General features: G+C 47.5%; 1 pseudogene; it reads right to left on the bottom strand.

Moving 5' to 3' along the window:
- Positions 1-24,027, bottom strand: part of LOC144153564 (beta-1,4-N-acetylgalactosaminyltransferase bre-4 pseudogene) — a 30,978-nt pseudogene extending 6,951 nt beyond the window's left edge.
- Between the last annotated feature and the right edge of the window lie 235 nt (positions 24,028-24,262).

The raw sequence follows: 24,262 nt of genomic DNA, 5'->3' as shown, positions 1-24,262 counted from the left end.
CAGCAAACATAACGATGGCATTGCAGTAATACAAATGCTCTAAGCAAACCAAGACCGAGCACCCATTATCCGACAAGACATGACGTCTTAGCGGTAATTTAAAAAAAACAAGGAACTCTGCACAAAACAGCACGAATGCTCGAAACAAAAACAGACTAGCGATTCTTCTAGACCAAGAACCAACATTCTTGTGACAAAAAGGGTGAACTAACAACTCTGTACAAAACACGAATGCTCTGAATGAAATTGGAGCAGCAAACAACGATGACATTTCCACAGATGGAATTCCCAGAACACGAATGCTCTAAGCAAACCAAGACCGACCAGCAATTCCTCAACAAGAGTGATACCTTGGTGGTAAGTTAGAAAAAAAAAACAAGCAACAGACAACTCTGCGCAAGACAACACGAATGCTTGGAACAAAACCAGACAGACTAGCCATTCTTCTAGAACAAGAACCAACATTCTGGTGACAAAAAAAAGGGTGAACCAACAACTCTGTACAAAACAGGAATGCTGTAAATGAAACTAGAGCAGCAAACATAGCGATGGCACTGCCACAGATAAAACGGAAATAACACGAACCTACGTTTGCCGTGCCCTACTGACTTTTAGCTAGATTCTTAGCAAGGGCCTCCCTGACTGCCACCCCTAACGGATCTCTCCGGTTACTTGTGGGGACTGGCTGAGGACGTCTTTCATCGTCACAGCGGACTGCATCGACCCAGCTTGTGTGTCGCAGTGGTCCCTGAGCTGCTCACAAATGCTGTGAAGGACACAGGCGGCCCGAACAACACTATTGACATTATCTATGTCACATTCAAGGCACTTGTGCACCATTCGGAAGCGCGACTTGAGCCGTCCAAAGGCATTCTCGACAACGCGCCTAGCGCTTGACGGTCTATAATTGAATGTCTGTGAGGGAGATCCATGAGGACCAGGGCGCGGAAACGGTTTAATGAGGTGTGCCTGCAAAGGGAACGCTTGATCTCCGAGGAGAAGCGGACAAACATTCACACCTTCCACAACCTTTGCCTCCATTCAGAACAACTGACTAGCCAGGACACCTGACAGCTTCGACCTGCCGAAGACGTTGGAGTCATGGTTCTTCCCGGGTGACCCTACATTTGTCGACAAGAACTTGTAGTTGGTTCTAGACCAAGAACCAACATTCTTGTGACAAAAAAAGGGTGAACTAACAACTCTGTACAAAACACGAATGCTCTGAATGAAATTGGAGCAGCAAACAACGATGGCATTTCCACAGATTGAATTCCCAGAACACGAATGCTCTAAGTCGACAAGAACTTGTAGTTGTGGTCAGCAACCGCCAACAGAATGATGGTGTACCAGCCCTTGTAGTTGTAGTAGTCGGAAGCATTAACTGAGGGGGGGGGGGGCACACTTCCAAGCGGCAACCGTCAAGGGCACCAACTCCCTGGGGAAAACCCAGTACTGCCTCAAACTGGCGCAGATGCTCGGCCATTTCGCATGGTCGAGGGAGCCTGATGTACAGGTGCTCGCGGCGCTGCACGACCACCCGACAGAACTCCCGAAATATAAGGTTTACCGATGGCCGGCTAACCCCAAAACAGGTGGGCCACAGTTCTCTCTCTGCTGAGCTGGCGAGACGGTACAATCCAATGGCCACACGCTTGTCCAAGGGGATGGCTCGACGCATGTTGGTGTCTTGTCGCCTCATGCACTCGCATGCGTTTACTATGTATGTGAACGTCGTGCGGCTCACACAAAAGTTTTCTCTGAAGGCAGAGTCGGGGAGATTTGGAAGTATGGTATCATACCACGAACTGCTTCGGTGGTGCGACCACACATGCCGCCAACGGGAGCAAAGTCGCATGAGTGCCGCAATGCGCAGTTTACGCCTCTTGGCCGTCTGCCGCAGCTCTTCTTCTATTTCGTCAATTTCAGCCTGCAGATGTTGCTGTTGAATCTCTAGCTGGTAGATAGCTGCCTCTTTAACGGCAAAGGCAGACTTAAACAGAGGCGAAACAGTACCACGCCGCATGAGCGTTCCGACAGTTAGCCAACGTTCGCTTATGTCACTCAAGTAATGTGGATGTCACTTAAACTCCCCCCACCCCCACACACACACCACGCGCAGGAAACAAAGCACACTGAACACATCACGATAGGTAAAACAGCACCACGTAGCAGAAGTGTTCCGACGCTTAGAGCCACCGTCCTCAATGTGACGCAGTCACGCGAGCGTTACTTAAAACACACACACACACTACGCACCGTAAACAAAGCACACCGAACACTTCACGACAGGTGAAACACAGCACGTAAAAGCGTTCCGACGCTTGCAGCCGTCGTTCGCTCATGGGATGCAAGTCGTGTGGACGTCACTTAAAACACACACATTACACACAGCAAACAAGTCACACTAAATACTTGACGCAACGCGAAACAGTGCAAGCGGTAAAAGGTAGCAGAAGCGATCCGGAATGGCAAAAATACACTCCAACAACACGACGACCCACGACAACGTTTTTACAGCGCTGGCTTTGGCTGACCTCGGCTTGTTGAGTGGCCTCGTAGACAGTGTTGACGGGTTGTTTTTACATTAGCGCTGTCTAAACAAAAAAAAACAAACGTGTGCGCTAAAATAGATAGTTTTGCGACGGCTGTTTTGAATAGTTTGTTATAAACTTGCAACATCTCTTTTTTTTGTCATTACAGTAGATTCAACATAATTTGTCATTTGGCAATTGCATAGACCACGTGACCGCTTGACACACACGCTCGGATTGCGTGTAACAGCAGCTGACCATGATTAGCGCTAACTTAGGTTAAGCTGGGTAACTATAGTTAGGCGTAACCATGGTTAGGTGTGCCCGTGTAACTAGAGTATAAGAGATGCTTTGCATCTAAAACCTAAAACAGAGTACAAAACAAAGCTCAAAGCAAAAACAGGCTGGCATTTGACGAGGCGACCAATATAACCAGGCGACCCACCAACCTAACAATATTGTGGTTGGTCCTTATTTGGACGACATTTCACACAAATTTAAAAAGATTGGTGGAAGGGTGGGTGTCCACGTTGTGATGTGTGCAATAGAAAAGCTGTCGCAGTATGCACTGATACGTGCCTGGTTCCAAAAAAAAAGAGAAAAAGTGCGGGGTTAATCATCACGACCAGTACGTTGACACTACAGTACACTGCGGGAGTCGTGTATAAGCTCCGACTGTCGTTCCAAAGGGCTTACATTAGACAAAAAGGCCGGTGCCTTAATGAACGCCTCCGTGAACATCCCAGTCGAGCGGAAAAAGGTACAGATGAGAACTGGCCAGAATTGCAAGTGTTCGCCTTTCTTTAACGAATGTACCGTTGTGTTTCGCGACGCTGATCAGCGCAGATGGGAGATTGTGCAGGCGGCTGCGATGCATCGTGGGGGCGAAGGTTGCATGAGCCTGACCTCCGTATCTTTGACAGCAAAAGAGCTGGCGCTCCCGGGTGCACCCATGACTAAGGGGATGAGGAACGTGGGCGCACCTGTATAAATGTGCGCATACTGTTTTAGTACACTGCGCGCATACTCTGTTTTAGGTGTTTGTTTTTATTAGCACTGATGCATTTATATATGTCGTTTTGCAACTAAAATTTCCGTTGCAAGTAAGCGCTTGTCGCTGTCTCGTTCGTCCCCTGTCTAAATATTCGCGCTGGAAAATCTTATAATGGATTAGCAACTACCTCGAACCCACACGTTGTTAAGATTGATAAGGGCATCACCATACGCCATGAAAACAAAGCAATGTCCACTAAGCACCTTATACTGACAGTTGACCGGTCCACACTACAGTACGCCCACGTTGGGTTGGCTTCGGCAGCCCAACCCGTGACTACGTACACGGCAAGGCAAGCCCGCAGCGGTTGCAGTGCAACAGGTGCCGATGGGTCCGATGCTGCTCCTCCCGTCTATGCTTACCCGGCACCTAGTACACCTGAGGGCTCCTAGGAGATGGACGTGGAAGGACACGCAGCGCCTTACACCTCCGCCTGTGTCACCCATCGCGCTCGTGATGTCATCGGCGGTGGCGACTCAGCCAAACAGCACCTAAGCAGCGTGGCCCTGTTTTATTAACGTCAACGGCCTGTAAGCTTTGTGGAATACGTGCGGTTCTTGGCGGCGACCCAGCCAGTACTCCGGCGTAGGCCACCACGCTAGCTCCCAGTGTGTCAACTACGTGGGCCCTCGCACCTGCGGCAGCCCAACGAGGTTCGCCCATACGAGAACACAGTAGACAGTAGTGCAGAAGCACAGCCGTTCATTTGGGAACTCCCAAAGCTTGCGAGCACAAAGCTCGACGGCATTCATGAATCACACCATCCTGGTCGTGATCGCGAAGGGGAGGTAGGCACTCACGGCACGGGACAACAACAGTTCCCACCTGAGATACATGGCCCGCCGCGGCCGCCGCGCTGTTCTGCCGAAGTCACCCAGACCAAACCTCCGATCAGACTCTCTCTCCGCGCACGCACTTTCGCAGTGAGCGCGCCTATGCCAGGAGGCGGAGCCTTCAACCCAGCGTCCGGGCTAATTCACGTACTAGCACCATATTCCACTCTGCTGAGCCTGGGGAAACATTGCGTTTTTATTGCCATAGCAACACCGCCTCCATACTGGCCTTCAAGGCGTTATAATTGTCATGCTAACAATGCGAGGGGGCGCAGCTTGCGTGGGGAGAGGGGATGCTCTCTCATGCCGGTTAGATTCTGCCACACACCCCTTCACGCCCCCCGATCCCTCCCACAAGGCCAGCTCCGCTGCTACCGGCGCGCATCCAGCGCAGCTACGCTGCCTGGCGTACGCCGCTTGCTTGGGCAGTAACGACGCCAGCTGGAATATCACTTGAACACTTTATTCGTGTTTCGTGCGCGAATGCGACTCGCGTCGAGGAACACTGATGCCCAAGCATATCACACGCACGCTCAGCTTCGCGGCATACGAACGTGGTTCTCACCATTTGCTGACAGCACTCAAAAGAGACTTTGCGTAGCGATTCATCCTGGTGTTCTTGGCGTCCCTTTCTCAGCAGCGTAACGTCCGAGAGAACACACACGAGAAATCTCCCACTACATGACACTTGCATTGGCCTCGCCGCCTCGCCGCGCGGCGCAGCAGCTGCGGTGGCCAGTGACCGTTTTCACGCATGCACGCCGCCAGAGGCGCCGGAAAGAAGCGGAGAGGAAAAAAATGTCAGGAGGAGTGTTTCCCCAGCGCCACTACCCCTAGGAGCGCAATAATAGAACCGAAACTAGAAAAAGTAATATCAGCCTGCCTATACAGCGCATGGACCGGTGATGCCATCTCTCGGGGGCGCCGACGACCCAGCGGAGCGCCAGACCGGTTTCAGCGCAAGCGCGCACCGGCTTGGTATCGCGGGTCGCGGGTCGCGGTTCTCCACGATTCTTACAGATTCTAGAGCACATCACTCTTAGTATAAGATTGTTAGTATAAGTACCCAAAAAAACACCAGCCGGAATCTAGAATAAGTCATTCTACTTGTACTCAACTTGTCGAACATGATATCTCAAGTGCAATTAACAATCGCAAACAAATTGGAGCCATCTTTATAGACGTAAAAAACACTTAAAACATGCGCCTAATAAAATGGATAACAGGCTACCTTATCGACCGTATAAAATTTGTTGCTTTTAAAGAATACTGTTCAGACGAGGCAACCGTTGACTCGGAGCCTGACAGGGTACTGTTCTGGGTCACCTTTCTTTCTAATTTTTACCAATCATATGGTGAATGATGTTCCTGTTAAAATCACGTTGTGCACAAATCACTGTTTCATGTATTCTGAAATATCCGATTTCGCAGATCAGAATGTTCTAATTAGCGTCTTTTAGAAAATTGTTGACTGGTGTGATTTATAGCAGACGTCAATTAACTTCGATAAAGCAGTATTTATGCGAATCACTAACAAAAAACCCTTACCATTTTTTTGTTCCACCGCAAACATCACTCTTTCTGAGGTAACTAACGTTACTATCTTTACCTTTAAATTACAAATGACCTGAACTGGACTGAACACATCGATTCCGTAATTGCAAACGCTAACCGCGAGCGCTTTCCATACGAAGAGCTTTAAAACACCTTAATTCCCCGTTGCAGATTACAGTGTACGAAGCTATCATCCGGCCAGTCTTAGAAAATGGGAGACAAACATAACTAATTTTGAAAATGTACAGAAAAAAGCAGTTCCCTTTTCTCACAGCTCTGAGCGCACCTATATAGCTGTACTCTTAAAACATGCCAATAAACTATCACTTGCCGAAAGAAACCGCTTAACTGAACGGTATTAAACCAACTAAACAAACGAACTAATTTTCCGATCTCATTTTAGTTTCATCTGGATACGCCCCCCACCAAAGGCATCAACTGACCATACCCCCATTCGGTCGCAAGGTAACTCCTTCTAATATTCCTTTTTCCCTCCTACCGTCACTCAGTGGAAAGAACTAACCAATAACCAAGTCTTACACAGTAGTTAGCGTTATTTCGACCCGATTTGAACGGATTATTCATATCTGGCTGTCGTGTTTGCTATTGTTTGTTCTGTTGCAACTATTCCAGAGTGAAAATTGTTTTTTAAAAGTTAATCTGTAACCACCCTGCTAACGTTTCTGTAGTGGGGAGTGCAGTTTAAATAAATAGATAAATAAATAAATAAAAAGAGTGCGCCATCCCAGGAGCCCGACCCGTCGTGTACTCCGAAGATATCCGACGACGGCATGGACGTCGGACTGTTTCTGCGTGTGTTGCAGCATAAGGATATTCATGAAAAAGAGCGCTAACAAACACGACACAAAAGCAATGAACGGCGATACAGATGCGTAACAGCATATTTTAACAAAGAATTACTGCCACGAAATACCACACAAAAGCACACGCACATTTCCAGTCGCTCCAAACTATAAATAAGGGGAAGAGAAAACAGCACAATGGAACTCTAAAGGACTTGGGAGAAATCTTGATGATGTGTCCGAGATATTGCATTCAGGTCATCCAAGTGTTATGTGTCTGCAAGAAACTCATTTAATTGTAAGCAGACAAATTTTCTTAATAGCTATATGGTATTTAGAAAGGACAGGGATGTGTGCACACACTCTTCAGGCGGTGTGTGAGGCCATCATCGGCCAGAAATTGTTAGCATGCCACCCTATCAATTTGGACACTCTCCGTTCGGCTGCAGCAATCCATACAAAATTTGTTAATGGGTTATTCACGGTATGCTAATTTTTGTCTCTTGAGTTCAGCTTTTGAGCCCCTGGTAGAACAGTTGCCCGATCACGTCATCCTTATAGGCGACCTGAATGCACATAACGCACGGTGGGCACTAACCACCCGGATGCCTGAGGTCACCTTATCGAAAAATTCTTATAATCTTCGGGAGCATGCCTTTCAATAAGAAACAGCCTACCACCTTCACTGCAGTTCCCTCTTGATCTCTTCAGGGGGGCGTGGGCACAAACCCATATGATGGCGACCACTTGCCAACCATAGCGTCATACATAGGCAAAGGTTCAGCCAGTTCCCCTTCCCATGAAAGGTTCATGAAGCGAATTTGAGCACTTTCACAGAAACATAAACTTCACGACGCAAAACACCTACTCGTTGAAGAGGCGACAAGACTAATCACGGCGCATATCGTCGATACTGCCTAAACCTTTATGCCTCAGGCCTCTAGTGCCCCGTGCAACCCCAGAACGCCGTGGTGGAACAACGTCTGTAGGCGCGCGAGAGAGGCCTAGGAGAAGGCGTGGGGTATCCTACGTCGGTACCCCATTACGGGTACTGACGTAGCCGTAATGGGGCTAAACGGGTAGAACGTGCAAAAGTCTTCGAAAACGTGCGCGTCGTAGGGCGAAAAAGGAGTTGGCACGCCTCCTTGACATCCATCAACTGATACACAGAAACACACAAAGTCTGGACACGAATACATTAGCTAAAACATACACATAGCCTGCCGAACAGGTGGCACACTTGAGGACCAAGCTAAACACTTCCGCAACACTTGCAACACGTGTCCAGTTCTGCGCACTACACAAACATTTGCACGAAGCCCTGTGAAAAGCAGTTATTACGCGATAGTAATAATTACTCAAACACTTCTTCTTGCAGGGTTTTTGCAGGGTTTAACGCATTGACACTCCCCAGGCGATGAGGCGCGCCATAGTGGAGGGCTCCTGATTAATTTTGACCACCCGGGGACCGTTAATATGCACGGAAATCTCGAACACATGGGCGTTTTTGCTTTTCTCCTCCATCTGAAAAGCATCCGCTGCGGTCGAGAATCGAACCCGCGCCCCGTCTTGCAAGTCCCCCTTTTCACTTCATGGGTTGAGAATAGCTGTGAGCACTTGTAAAACTTCCCCTCCGGGGGCAGACATTACATACACGATGATACAACACCTACATCCAATCACTTTTGAAACACGTCTACACCTATACAAGAAAATATGGCCTTACAAGGGCTCGGAGGAATGCCATAGTTTGGAATTTTTGAAGGAGGCGAAAGGCCCTTCTTCCCCCACAAGTTATCACCCCATCGCATTTACAAGTTGCTTGTGCAAGCTTAGTTCCCGAGATGATTATTAATAGGAGACTTCTATACCTTTTAGCATACAATGATCTGCTTGCGAGCTGCAACCAACGATCATCTTGTTGCGTGGGAATCCTACGTGAAATATTTTTATGTCCATTACGACAATTTTTTATGTGGACAAGGCTTTTGACACCGCCTGGTGGAGACGGCATCTATAGTGACCTTAAGTATTTTGGTGTGTCGGGTAATATATTGAACACGATTGCTATAGTCACGGGTCCAAGAGGACATTTCGTGATAAATTTTGGTCAGAGCTATCTAGGATACATGTACAGGATGTGCCCTAATGTGGTGTTTTCAGCTGCACAATGTTTATAGTTGTAATGAACGCCCTCCGAAAGGCATTGCCATCGACCATCCGGTTCTATCTACGTAGGCGGCGTTCACAAATCTTCTAAATCCTGTATCCTATGAATTTGGGAACGCCTAGTACAGCATGAACTTGCTGGCTGGGCAGACAAAAAAGGTTTTAAATTGAACCCAGAAAAACGTGTTTGTGTTGTGTTCTCCCGCAACCTCGTGAGTCAAGCAGACCCTGTGACAGCCCTTTGTGTCTTAATTCCTCTGTAAATGCCTGTATTAATTCCTGCAAACCAAGGGGGAGTCAGGGTGCGTTTATGTCGAACCTGCCTTGGTACGGGCTATCTTGACATACGACATCACCATCAAACATCTTTTAGTTCACCTGTATCGCGTCATGATTAGACAGCAAAGGCGCAATTTTTGTTTATTTAGCTCTCTGGCACAATTTGACGCTTCATGCAAAACAAAGCTGGCGAAAGCTTCCGCTGGGGAACGAGTGGGGTCAATATAGGGCGTATGCATACTTGTAGCTCTGGGTGTCAAGGCAGCGGGAGATGTGATAGGGGTTCTCCCGGCAAGCGTAGATGCTCTTGTCGTACTCCGGTATAAGGTCCACGTCGTGGAACACGAAGCAGTCGTAGTCGTACTCTCTTTTGGAAACGTCGTATCCGATGTTGAGCAACTTGGCACGATTGAAATCTCCCGAGCCACTCTGTATCGGAGTAGAAAGACAAGCCAGGTTAAGGTGTCAGCGGGAACCTGTAGACCTCCTCGGTGCAATTGTTATTTTTTGCTCATGCCATAAAAACTTTTTGGGGTCGGTTTTTTTCCGGAAATCTGGCATTTGAGTTCCCTTCCAAATTTTCCGAGTTGCTAATGTGATCTATTTCTTTATTTGCCCTAGTTACGTGAACTTAATCTTGACATATGATGTTGTATAGAAACATGTGCCTCCTTTAAGTACAGCTGTATTCTCAGATATTTGCACATACAAACACGCCCATTCACATCTCACTACTCACTACCCCATGCCTTGTTCCCCTTCTCTACTCCATTCGCTCCAAGTCGAAACAACTTGTATCGGTGTATTCGGAAATCACGTTGACTTCATAGCTTATGCATCCCCTCCGTACAGCCAATCTTCTTCGGAGTGCCCTTACGAGTGGTACACGCAGGCACCCCTAGGGGTACCTGGTTGTCAAGCTATAGTGTTTCTCGCGCCAAAGCTAAACTTGGGGCATGAGGTGCACCGCATATGGAAATGAGCGATCACTGCATACAAGCAATTATTTTTACGTTCGGTATATCAGGGGATGTCTTGTTCTCTACAGTGCTGCTATGCATCCAAGCATGGCCTTATTAAATGAACAGCTTTCAAAATCCTAAGAAAAAACAGGGGTGTTGAAGTTGATCAACACCTTTTTTTCCCACAAAAAGGGTGTAGAGCTAGAAAACGGGCGCTGAGATTCAAGAAAAAGGGTGTAACGGCCTCCCAACACCATTTTTTCACTTATAATACACCCTTTTTGGATAAAAGGGTGTAAAAACGTTTAGTGTGTACTGCAGCTTCTGAACGCCGGGAAACTTCTAACGCCTTCGGAATAGTTTGCTTTGCAATTGCTGGAGGTGAAATGAAATTCACTGCCGGCACCGGTCTACCGGCAATTTAGCAATGTATACTTCAGCTCTGACTTTCTTACGAGCACTCTTGTTTGTGCTTGACTGCCAACCTGCCGACACCGTCAACGTTAGCTCTTGAAAGATTACTGATACTTAGCCGGTACTTGAATAAAATGGCGAGCATACTCCAAAATACACTTGTTGAGCCACGAGTGCCGAAACGCGAAACTCAAGGCGTAACAAAACTGTTTATTGGCGATGCGGCCAGCTTCCGAACCGTTCCCTGCCAGATTCGATGCACGAGCACACGTTTCCTTCCCTACTGCCTCCTCGTCTTCATGGTCGGAGGAAGCAGCGGGTCGACAGGTTGGACGTACTCCGGGCTCCGGCAAAGGTGTTAAATAGCGGCAAGTTCAAATGGGCAGAGTCCCTGGATCGCTCCGGTGGGGACAAGACCGTCCTGCAACTTGGTTTTGCATGAACGGATACGGCCGTCCACGCTTCTATAGACTTCTATTATCCGAGCCAGCTTCCACATTTGGCAAGGCCTATTCTCAGCATAGATGAGCCCGATGTCCCCCACGTTGAAATCTGTTGCCGTCCTCCGGGCGGCGAAATGGGCTGATCGCACCTAAAGGAGATACTCCTTCTGCCATATTGTCCAAAAGTTTTACGTGAGTTGCTTTCTATACTGTTGCTTTTGGAGAGCTGCTGTGCGCGTTGAAGTGGTGACAATATTCGATGCCCCATGCGGTATAGCGGTAAACCTTCGTCCGATCAGTCCGGTCGGTGGGCGTTAACGCACATAGTTCACCTATGTCCGACTCGATGAATGCTAATGGTCTGGAATTTACCAAAGCTAGAAAAGGGTCTCGAATGGTCTAGAATTGACCAATCTTCGGTACGAACTGTTGCTAGTTCTTCGAAGATGAGAAGAGCTTTACCCATAATTTTTCGCAGTGTGGTCTTAACAATTCTCACGAGACGCTCCCACCACCCACACCACCAAGGGTAGTCAGGAGTGATGAACTTCCAAGCAACGTCAGTGCTGCTGATGTGCCCAGCGACGCGGTCTTGTAGGAACATCCTGTGAAGTCGCTTGACGTCAGCTGTTTTACTGAATGTCTTGGCATTATCTGACTCAATGACTCGAGGTAGGCCCACCCTTCACACGACACACCAGAAACAGAGCAGGAATGCTTCTGAAGTCATCGAACTGATCAGTTCCAGATGCACTGCTCGTGATGTAGCACATGTGAGAAAAGCTATCTAGCTATCTATAAGCGCTTCGTTAGGCGGGGAACCAAAGAGCAATGGATGGAAAAACCGAACTTGCTCAAAGGCGATAAGATATACCTTAACGACAATTTGACGGCTAAGATGAAGAAACTGCCTGGCTAAGTAAGAATCGGGCAAGAGAAAGGCACTATCGCTTTGTCTGGATCCGGCATGAGCGCATATTTGTCAGGAAAGAAGAAAAAGCTCCTGCATTTTATATTGATAATCTAGAAGCATTAAACAAAATCGTCTAAACATGTCGGAAAGCTATATTTCATTCAGTGATTGGTCGAAAGGTAAAAATGAATGGGCAACCGGAAAATCGGGACAAGTTGCACTCCAGCTGTTGCACGTCAATGTTAGAAGCTTGCACAAGCATTTTAGTACATTACAAGTGCTCATTTCGAAATATTTAATGGAATTAAATGTAATAATCCTAACTGAAATTAATATAACCGAGGACTCCTGTTCTCACTTTCAAATAAAAGATTTCCAAAATTTTGCAGTATGCCGGAGAGATAGAAGAGGTGGAGGTATCCTCGTGTATGTCAGGAATGATTGGTTATGTGACCCCATTGATGTGGTTTTCAGTGAGGCCGAGATTTTGGGTATACTGATGACAAAGACCAACGAAGAATATCTGGTCTGTGGTGTATACAGGCCCCCTAACAAAAATATCCCAGTTTTTTTAGATGAACTGTCACAATTTCTAGGAAAGTATGGCACTTCTAAACAAATTATACTGGCCGGTGATTTCAATATAGACGTAAAAGCTACAAATAAACCAGCAACAGTAGACTATCTAACCCTCTTGGCAAGTTATGGAATGGAAAACCATATAGATGGATACACGAGACAGGAACTACTTGGGAATAAGCTTACCCGAACATCCATAGATCATATCTCGACAAGTATGGCCAAGAGAGATTTGCTGGGCAGCATTGTCAAAGAAAAAGTGGCTGATCACTATTTTGTAACCTTAACAGTGCTAGGTGAAGTAGTCTCAAGTGTGCAACCAATGACTGAGAATACCACTATAATCAGTAACGTTGAAGTTGATAAACAAATAAGTTCATTTGATTGGGATTCGCTCATCAGAACAATCCTCATGATGTCGCTGCAAGACTAGAATTTACAGAGCTGAGAAATAAAATTACCGCAAAAATTAGGCGGGCAAAAAAGTACTACCAACTAAGCAGGTTTTCCGCATGTCGTAAAAATGCGCGGAAAACCTGGGATTTTGTAAATAATATTATCGGCAAGCCACCAAAAAGAAATATTGATAAAACACTGCAGGATGCATTTCCAAGTACAAGTTCAGTGATTCTGGCCAATAACTTTAATCAGCGCTTTGTTGAATCTGTAAACAGTCTCACAAGTAATAACATAATGAGGAATGAGTTTAAATCAACCAAATCTTCTGTTAACTCCGCATACATGCCAACAGTCAACGAAGATGATTTATGGAGAATTCTCCAATCGATGTGGATTACGAAGTTTCCAGGAAGAGACAAAATTAGGATCAGAGATTTGATACACAATTTCAACAGCATCAAAACTCTTCTGCTGTACATTATCAACCAAATATTATTGGCAGGACAAATTCCTAAGGAACTCAAAAGCAGCGTAGTCAGGCCTTTATACAAAAAAGGCCCTAGAGGCAGCTATAGTAATTATAGGCCAATCGCCATACTAAACTCATTGGCCTGTATTCTGGAAAAAATAATACACGTAAACATGACGTCACTTTGTACGAAATATAATTTAATCAGTAATGCTCAGTATGGATTTCGTAGCGGTCTGAGCACCATGAGCTTGCTGGAAGAATTCAATGACTTTATTTGTAGGGAAAATGACAAAAAGCACATTGTCCTCACACTGTTTGTTGATCTGGAAAATGCTTTTGACACTATTGACCATTCGGTGCTTCTTCAAAAACTAGACAACTTTGGTTTCAGAGGTCCATACCTCACATTTTTCCGAAACTATTTGTCCGACCGTTTGCAATATGTGAAAGTGGGTGACTGTTTCAGCAAACCATTGAGAGTGAAATGCGGAGTGCCCCAAGGCTCAGTTCTGGGGCCGTTGTTGTTTAACCTCTACATTAATGATATAATTAGTGTCACGCTAAAATCGACAATATATTTATATGCGGACGATACTGCTCTTGCTTTCCCATGCTCAGAGTATAACGAAGGTGCACGCATCTTTAGGACATTATTTCTTTGCTAGATTGGTATGCCGGCAACAAAATTTTTATAAACAACTCTAAAACAACTTTTTTATGTTTTCACAGTCCTCACAAAACAATCGCGGCATCACATCCCGTTTACCTACACAATAGCAAATGCCGGTCCTGCTCTTGCCCTCCTCTTAAACTTACAAGTAGTATGAAATATCTTGGTTTACACTTTGATGATACATTATCCTGGTGCTCCCATATTGAGCATATTGCTAAACGTTTAAGGCTGGTTTGTGTTTACTTGTATACCTTGAGGTCAATTTCTCACATCTCTGTTAGAAAGATGGTTTATAAAAGTTTAGGGGAATCTGTATTAAGATACGGAATAACCATTTACGGTCAAGCGTCTGCATACAAATTAAACGCTATTAACAAAGTCATTCGTAAAATTGATTTTAATCTCGCCTACGGAACGTCCCAACATGGGGAAGACATTTCAGCCGTTATGAAGCATTTTACATTGCTTCCAGTGCAAGATGAATTTATGTTCGATGCACTCGTTAAAAATTACTTCTCTCTGAATTTTAAATCACCAAAAATAAAACCACGCCCCCTAAGACACGTTCATAGATTTAATGTTCCGAGAATATATACGAACTACGGTAAAAGAACTCGAGATTACTACGTCCCACTTTTCTTCAATAAAATACCCACAGATGATAGCCTCACGTCATTTCCGGATATAAAAAAATACCTAAGAGACTGTGTGACTAGCTTGAAAGTAGGATGACTGTACGGCCTGTAGTTTTAAAATTGATTGCTCCTTTTAATATCAATAATTTGTTATCTCCTGTATAAGGTCAGATTGTAGTTTACTTTTGACTGTGTGTTCTCTGAAAGAAAGAACACTTCCCTTTCTAGGCTGTATTTGCATGCGTATGTTCTAGGTTGTGTTTTTGTCTTCTGGTTCTACGGTTTTTGTACTTGTATGCTTATGTTGTAGGTTGTATTCCTTGTCAGTAGATTATCTGGCTTTTGGCTTAACTGCTTTCAACCGAGACTGCCCAGCCTAGCACACAAGCCTCAGGGCTTATGCTGGCTGGATATGCACATGTATGTTTTTATTTGGACGAATAAACTTCTTATCTTATCTTATCTTAGCTATTGGGACTGTTAGGGGACCGTATGTAGAGGGGGTTGTTAGAGGACCGCCCGGCAAAGACTATCCCTACAGCTTCGAAAGGATTAGTCGATTACAAGCTGTGACCAGGAAGAGGTGCGGCTGGAGCACTGCCTGGACGTGTTCGGAACCGCTTGCACAGGTAATGGCCATGGATGACTCGTTTAATTAGGGATCAAGCTCTGTGAATCGAGTAACGTTCTCTCAGTTGAGTTAACGTGTCCCTCACGCCACCGTGCATAACTTGAAGGTGGGATATTACCACAATAAGTTCTGACAAACCGCGGTATGGTGGTAGAATGATTGGGTGTTTCACGTCTTCTGGAACTGGTAGTCGGGACAGACGACCTCCAGCTCGAAGTAGACCCTCTAATGAGCCCTCTAGAGCGGTTTCATTTGAAAGGCACTCGATCTCAGTTTTATATGCTTGAGATTGAACCAGCTTGACCCAGTACTTTTCGACTCGTACATTTCTTTAGCTGTAACTGGGCCCGAGGTTAATTCGAGGCGTCGGCAGTGGTTTAGAAAGCGGAAGACCGTCGCCGTGATTCTAAGCAGCAAAGGAAGCTTGGTGTATCGAGCAATATCAAGAAATGGTTCCAATGCTTCAGATTCGGTAACGGGTGAGATTTGGACGGTTACTGCTTGTGCTTCCAAGGGTTTCCTATCAGTGTGATGGCTACGCATCCGTTAACCATCCAGGGCCGTGCCACCAAGCTTGGGTGGATATTATTTTTTCAATGGATGCACCACGAGTTAACAGGTCTGCAAGATTGTCTTTTCCGAGTCTTTTCGTTGATTCCTATAACCGTGTTCGCGGCGAATGGTTTCCACTTGACCGACACACTCTTTATTCAATGCAAGGTGATCGTAGAGTCTGTTCATAACCTGTAGTCCATTTTGAATCTCGCAAGAGCTTCAGCCCATATAAGAAGCCAATGCTGCTAAAAGCTCTAGTCGAGGGAGGGTTACTTTCTTGATCGGAGCTACGCGTGATTTCCTGATCGGCGCTACACGTGAATTTCTTGCGCTTCAATGCAAACTTTGATGACACCAGTGACCAGGTAATCGACGTAAAATGACTCGCTCAGCAATTTGGCCGTTTCAGCTTTATCTCCAACTGCATTCTTTAAGTGGTGAAGGATTGTTGCGGTAAGCAGGAATGGGGTACATGTTGCTCCGAACGCAACTCTCGTCAATCGCCATTCTTCGAGCTCATCCTCAACGTACTGTAAGCACTTCCTTCTTTAAACCAGAGAAATCGAAACGCATCCCTGTCGTCTTCTTTGATAGATATCTGAAAGAAAGCTTTTACTGTGTCACCCATGATGGCGATGGGGTGAGTCCAGAACCGGAGGAGACTTTTTCCCATTTCTTAGTACAATTTGTCACCTTTTTCAAGGCATTCATTGACTGGCTTAAACCCTCTGGCGTGTGATGACGCGTCGAACACTGTCCTCACTTTTGAGGTAAGGGCCTGCTCTCTAATCACTTCTCTGTGAGGAAGACGACGAAGACGAGGAGTGTGGACGTGTCCCGCATGGGCTTTGCCTATTTTAAGCCTCAGGTGCATAATACGCCACGTCCTGAGGACAAACCTCTCATTAACGTCTTTGCGAAGTTCTTAGGGCTACGCCAATACCAAACTTTGGTCCGTAAGTGCATTATTTTTTATTTTACGGGCAGCCTTTTCTCGGCGGTCGCGGCGTCGGTATAGGCCTGTTGCCTAGACCTACAGCTTGGAACACGTCACAATGACAACCCCTCCTGCGACCTTGGAGCAACCCTCAAACTTCGCGAAAGATCAACAAAGTGACGAAGAAGCAATGGAAGACAACCAAGTACAATAAGATACCACCACGAGGAACAGTAAGGAGGAATGGATTGAAATCGTCAGCCGAGCCAAGCGACGCAAACAAAATGCAGGCAGCGCTATTTTAAGAGTAACCCCTAATCATGCATCGGCCGGAACTAGCGCAACGACCTCTAAGCCTAAGTCACCCCCATTTCCGAAAGACGACTACAAGCTCGTGATTAGACCCAAAGAAGGTATATCTCTAACGAAATTGAACCCGGCCAAGTTCGCTGGAGCTATTTTACATAAATCAAAACTTACGTGGTGAGAGGCAGACAATCGCATTAGAGTGGAAGAGACTCAAAACATCATCACCATAAGCACACCTCACCAGAAGGCAGCGAGGGCCCTCAATCAAATCAGGGAGTTAACCATTGACGGGAAAACACATCCGGTCAACATCTATGGACTGGCCACCGCCGACTCGGGCAAGGGAGTGATTTACGACGTACCACGGCACTACAACATGCAGCAACTCCTCGATGACGTCTGCTCCCCGGCGCATGAGCTTCTGAAGTGCCGCCGCCTCGGCAATACCGGGATTGTGGTGATCACCTTCCAAGGACACAAGGTACCTTTTTATGTGTACTACATGGGAGTTGAAGTTAAATGCTACTTATAGAGAACGACTGTGCCAGTATGTAGGGTGTACCACGTGTTGGGACATGGTGCCGATGTGTGCCCAAACCCCACCGCTCGGTCTTGTGACTCCTGTGGGGCATGGGAGCCGACACTGGAGCATGTCTGCAAGCCGCAGTGTGCGCTAGGCAACGGAGACCACCTGACTGCGTCCAAAGGGTGCCCCAAGAGGTTTTGCGAGCCTTTTGTGTTGCGCCAGAATGCACTGGCGAGGGATCGTGAAACCCGGCGCCTGTCCGCGCAATCCAGGCACTCACAAAGCAGGTATCGCGGGCACAGCTCATCCCGTCACACATCCCGTGGACCATCACGCTCCGCATCCAGATATAAGAAGCGGAGCACATCCCACGCAGGACAGGTGCGCTGGGCAAGCATTGCTTCTTCCGCTGCTCATACCCCCGCACTTACCCAACCCCAGTGTGCCGAGTACGCAAAGGTCGAGGCAGAAAATTAAAGACTAGAGGCCGAATGCGCGAAAGTCCAGGCAGAGCTAAGGAGTCTTAGGGAGGAGTTCGCTGCCCTCAAGGAAGCAAAAACTACGCAGACCAACGAGAAACGTAGAAAGATGGTGGTAAAGAAAGATCTCCCAGTTGAGCCGGAACTGCCTAGAGTGGAGCCACCTGAAGAAAACACACAAATAGTTGAAATAATCACCAAGACAATCTAGACGCAATTGAAACAGGCTACAGCGAGTATCACGGAGCAGCTTGGTACACTAAGAGCACGTCTTGATTCAACGTACAAGGAATCAGGTGCCTTGTACAAAAGGATCGAGGTGCTTGAAAGGTCTCCGAGCAGGCGTCGAGAGAAGCCTTACAACAGACCAATCACGCAAGATCCCCAGGAAGGCTTCTCAGGTAGTAGCAATGGTGCGTAACGACAAGTTGAAGCAAAGGACAACAATATGGCAGTGGAACTGCAGGAGTATTGAACCTAAAGTCGGATGCTTGCAGCAGTAAATAGGAGCCGTCAGTATTCTGCCAGACCTAATTGCGCTCCAAGAAAGCAATGCACCTGTCACACTGCCGGGCTACATTACTCACGGAGGTTGCCAAATAAAATAATTCAGCTACACTCATCAAAAAAAAATCACAGCCATATAGCCTTCGTTAACCCAGCATGAACAAATCGGAGTGCTGTCCGAACTGATCCCCGGAAAAACAGGAAGAGCCCAGAGCCTGTTCGTTCTCAAGGTGTACTGTCGGCCGAAAGAAACAGGCGGAGATAAAGCAAATGTTGTAACAGGCGGTACGAGTAGCGGCTGATAACCCGCCCATCATTGTAGGCGCCTTCAACGCCGCTCACCCACACTGGGGATACGGTTACACTAATAAAAGAGGCACGGAACTCAGCCTTGCCGTGGAAGAAGATGACTTCACCCTTGTCACTGACCACTTTGTCCCCACGCGAATGGGTAACAACGTCACCAGGGATACTTGCCCTGACCTCACGTCAGTCAAGAATATTAGTTAGGTCAGCTGGACCAACACATGTGAAAACCTAGGGTCGGACCATGATATCATATCCGCAGCCATCCTAGGTCCCTAGTACCGAGCCCACCTAGATGAGGCCTGAATCACTGATTGGCACAAATTTCGTGAACGCCGGGATGCGCAAGAATTATCTAGCGACATTAGAAGCATACAGGAATGGGCCAGAGGAGTACGGGAGGACAGGAGATCCACGACCCAGAAAGTAAAGACCTTCACGCAAGTGCCTAGCGTGGATCCCAAGCTGCTTCACTTATGGGAGGCTAGAAGCGGACTGATCCGCAGGTGGAAAAGACAACGCCACAACAGAAAGTGAAAAAAGCGCATAGCCGGACTCACAGTGGAACCGATGAAATACGTAGCACAGCTGAGTCTAGAGAATTGGCTCTCCCTTTGTGACGGTCTAAAGGGGACTCTCAGTAGCTCAAAGACGTGGAGGCTTCTGAGATATTTGATAGACCTGGTCCACAGCAGAGGCCAATCTCGCCGCAGAATGACGACAGTTCTGCAGTCATTTCCCGAGACGCAGACAGAGCTACTAAAGAAATTGCAGGACAAATATTTGCCACCATCCCCTGTTACACCTATCCCACACTACACGGGAAGGCCAAATCCTGATATGGACACGGGTATACAGCTATGTGAAGTGGAATCTGCAATGGCCAAGCTTAGACGGAACACCACTGCGGGACGAGATGAGATTGCCAACAAAGCGCTAGCGAACCTCGAGCCTTCCTCGGTGACTGCTCTCACCGCATACATGAACACCTGCTGGAAGAGCTGAACCCTCCCACCAGAATGGAAGACGGCAGAAGTGCGATTCATTGCCAAACCTGGCAAGGAACCAGACATCGAAAATCTCCGTCCCATCTCTTTGACTTCTTGCGTGGGGAAGCTCATGGAACACATTGTCCTCACGAGGATGCAGAAATGCGTAGAGATAACCGGAAAACTGCCATCCCCCATGTTTGGCTTTACGCCGCATCTTACAACTCATCATATCCTCTTACAACTGAAAGAATATATCATGATGCAAGCCAACCGCCACACGCCAAAAGCCATACTGGCTCTCGACCTAAACGGGCAGTTGATAATGTCACCCACCAGGCTATCTTAGTAAACCTCAATGGTTTAGACTGTGGGAACCGGACTTGCAACTATGTCCAAGACTTTCTGTCAGGACGGAAAGCTGTTATCAAGATCATAGACATTGCGTAGGACCCCATCGACCTCGGTGGGAGGGGTACGCCACAAAGAGCGGTTCTGCCACCCCTACAGTTCAATATCGCCCTTATTGGCCACCCCGCTAAACTAGGGGTCATACCAGATGTGCATCATGGCTTGTACGCCGACAATATAACGGTGTGGACTGGAAAGGGCTTGGTGGGGGAAATGCAGGACCACTTAAAACTTGCCGTCGACGTAATCAATGAATACGCGAAGAGCTCTGGCCTCTTTTGCTCACCGCAAAAATTCAGCTCCTCGTGGTGCACAGGGGAAGGCGGCAAGCCCCAAGCATCAATTTCGTTCTGGATGGCCCAACCATCAGGCCTTCCAGTCAGATCAATATCTTGGGAATGTTCTTCCAGGCGGACAGCAGAAACACGGTTCTTATCAACCGGCTCAAGCGCACTACCGAACAAGTTACACATATGCTCCGAAGAATAACGACAAAGTGTACGGTCATAAAATATGCAGACACACTTCGGCTCGCTGAGGCCTTTGTGATGTCCCGACTGGCTTACACCCTTCCATATGCCATACTCAAGAATACTGAAACAGCTAAATTGGACGCATTAATCAGAAAGGCATATAAACAGGCTCTGGGTCTCCCAGTAAGCACCTCGAAATAAAAACATTTAAAACTGGGTATTCCCAACACAGTGGCTGAAGTAATCGAGGCTGATCTATCAAACCAGCGACAAAGATTGTGGTCAAGTATCAATGGGAGAAGCCTCCTAGGCAGACTAGGAATGACGTCCCGTGTAAAGGTACAGTATTGGGATGTGCCAATCGAACTGCGAGAGAAGATTGCAGTAGCGCCATACCGCGCAACATCCATACAGTACACCATGAAGCAGAAGAGAGGCAAGAACTCGCGCAATCGGAAGGGCCCACGACAACAGGGCCCGCACGGTCTATACTGATGTGGCAGACTATGCCAGAAGGGGATCGATGACTGGTGTTGTGACAACCGCAACGTCGCATATGCCCGCACGGTCTATACTGATGTGGCAGACTATGCCAGAAGGGGATCGATGACTGGGGTTGTGACAACCGCAACGTCACATATTGCCAGCATCACCTTACAATCCACGACCACTGGCCAAGAAGAGGCTGCCGCCATTGCCCTGGCCACCTCTCAGACGACCGCAGATACAGTTGTAACAAATTCGCAACAGGCATGACGAAAAAATCTCCATGGAAGAATATCTAAATGTGCCTTAAATATTTTTCTTCAACGTCCGCTTCACCGACAATTCAAAATAGTCTCGCCTGCAGCCCATTCGATCCTCCAGGGCAACAACACCGCCCATAATACTGCCCGAGAGCTATCCCGCGGGGCACCACGAGGGCTAGAGTCTGCGAGCCGATTGCTCACCTACCACGAGATAAGTCGCATTACAGGCTCGAGCGCAGGATTTACACCCCGGCCCACGAATCCTTAACGACAGCCCAGGAGAGAATACTTAGGCTGCTTCAAACAAATGTTTGCCCACTTGACGAAATTGCGCCTAATGAATCCGACCCAGTACTCCCCTCTGTGTCAGTTTTGTAGCGAACCTGGCACGCTCTACCATATGGTGTGGGGTTGTCAGAAAAACCAAAAGTTAGACAGAATTCCTCGTCCGTCTTATAAGCAGTGGGAGAGCGTGTTGTCCAGTTCTATTCCGGAAGAGCAGCTTCGGTTGGTTGAAAGGGCTGTTGCAGCTGGCACCACTAATGTGGTCCTGAAATGAGGGTACCACTCCACATTTTTTGCTGGTTGTTGCTAAAGCGGTTGTGGTACCCTGGAAGGTACATCCGAACTTAGAATTCATTCCGGTTAGGCTTTAGGTTTCTTCAAATCTCGAGACTTCTCCGGTTAGCACAGTCCACATCTGGTCTGAACCTATTAGCACGCTTATGCCACCTGTAGTTGGCTGCATCAGTTCATCGGCAGTTTTTCCTGGACTTTTTAAACGTCGCCACTAAGGATGAATCCATGCAGGTCGCCTAAATGTCGTCGCAGATGTGGGTTATCACAATTGCCCGCAACACAACTTCACTGTCCACGAACTGGCTACGTAGGCGGATTTCTACGACACGACGCTTTGTAGGTAGTTGGGTCCTCACGTTGGTAAACGTATACAGCGCAATGTTGGTGAAACCAATGCTCCTCGGCCGAAGATCCGCACATAGTTCCTCCATCACAAAGGTGCGCTGGCTGCCGCCATCGAACACTTCTCTGACAAATCTCCAGGCATCGTCGATGACTGCCCAGGCCCGAAAGGTTTGAAGAAGAATAGAGCTCCGCTGTTCATCGACCACTCGTTTGCAACCTTGAAAGGACGCGCACACCGTCGTACTTGCATTGGGTGCCCCGGTATCCCGTCACGCTTGTGACCGGCTTCTGTCGGGATCACACATGCTGGAAACATGACGACCGGCGCACTTGCCACATGACACTTTCCGGCGAAAATCTCGGGCTCTGTGCTCTTTCCTAGTGCAGCGGAAACATCTCATGCTCTTGGCCAGAAGTTGCTTCTTTTGCTGCAAAGAAATATTTGCCCTGCAGATTTCTGTTAGGTGTTGCGTCGACTTACATAAGACACAGCTCTGGGCCGTCTTGTTGGAGTGGTTTTGCAATGCGGACGATGTCACTCTGTGGTCACGGAAATGCAAGCCTTTGCCTTCAATATGACCTGGTATTGGCCCTCGGTGGTCTTAAAATTGCTCTTCTCAAGGCTTTACAGCTCCATTCTAAGAAACGTCAACAGGTGGTCCAGGTCAGTCTCTTCTTGAGAGGCGTCTGTACGTTGGGTAGATGCTTGAGCAGACGTGCGGTGGTACTGGACGACAATGTCATGGAGTAGAGCCCACAAAAGAATGTCGCAGAGCATCGACGAGAACGATGACTTCTTTACACCCAGACTCTATGCCTCGCATATTGACGAGCACATAATCGTACAGCTTGCGAAGCCCCACTGTGTCGCTGGATGTCTTGACGGGGTTCAGCAGGCGCAGTTTGGCGAAGTACTCTTGCTGAAGACACGTCTTGTCACCAAAGCGTATTTTTAGTATTCCGATAGCATCCTTGTAGCAAGCTTCTGTCGTTGGTAAACCGCGACAGCTGAGGCAGCCTCTCCCTTCAAAAAGAGTCGCATATAATTGAATTTCTCGGAGACAACAAGACCGTCGTTTTGGTTGATTATCTGATCAAACTGCTCCCATAATTCGTTCCACTTGCACAAATCCCCGTAGAAGGTCAGTTTCGGAAGGCTTGCTCCGTTTCTCTGTGGAGCGATAACTTGAGGATTCGGGTTCTCAGCGGTTGTGGAAACGACCATCGCAGACTGTGACAAACGAGCACTCCTGCTTTTTAGTTCGGTAAGCATGCGGGTCGCGTGGTCTTGATATTCAATCCCGCTGTTGTACTCAGCCTGGAACGTGTCGTCCTTGATATAGCTTTCGAGCTCATTGTTGATCTTGTTAAGTTCATCGTTGTTCGCTTTAAGCCTTTCGTATAACATCACTTTGTCTAGCGAAGCGAACTGTCCATCACAATGGCACTTGCCTCGTTGATGAGTTTTGTATTCTGCGCCCGCCTCGATGCTCGCTTGCACTTGAGTTTCTCCATGATGCTCGGTCCCCTCGAAGCCCTCAGCAGGTCCCGGCCATTGTCCCGGGTCGTCGGCACCAAAAAATGTTGAGACACGAGTGCCGAAAGGCGAAGCTCAAGGGCTAGGAAAACTGTTTATTCGGGATGCGGGCAGCTTCTGAACCATTCCCTGCCAAATTCGATGCACGAGCACCCGTTTCCTTCCCTACTACCCCGTCGCCTTCGCGCTCGGAGGAATCAGTGGGTCGGGAGA

Source organism: Haemaphysalis longicornis, unplaced genomic scaffold, assembly GCF_048455015.1.
Source record: "Haemaphysalis longicornis isolate Haplotype H1 unplaced genomic scaffold, Haemaphysalis longicornis Haplotype H1 scaffold_9, whole genome shotgun sequence".
Classification (NCBI taxonomy): Eukaryota; Metazoa; Arthropoda; class Arachnida; order Ixodida; family Ixodidae; genus Haemaphysalis; species Haemaphysalis longicornis.
Note: the sequence above shows the minus strand (reverse complement) of the source record. Positions and strands in the feature narration are given on the sequence as shown.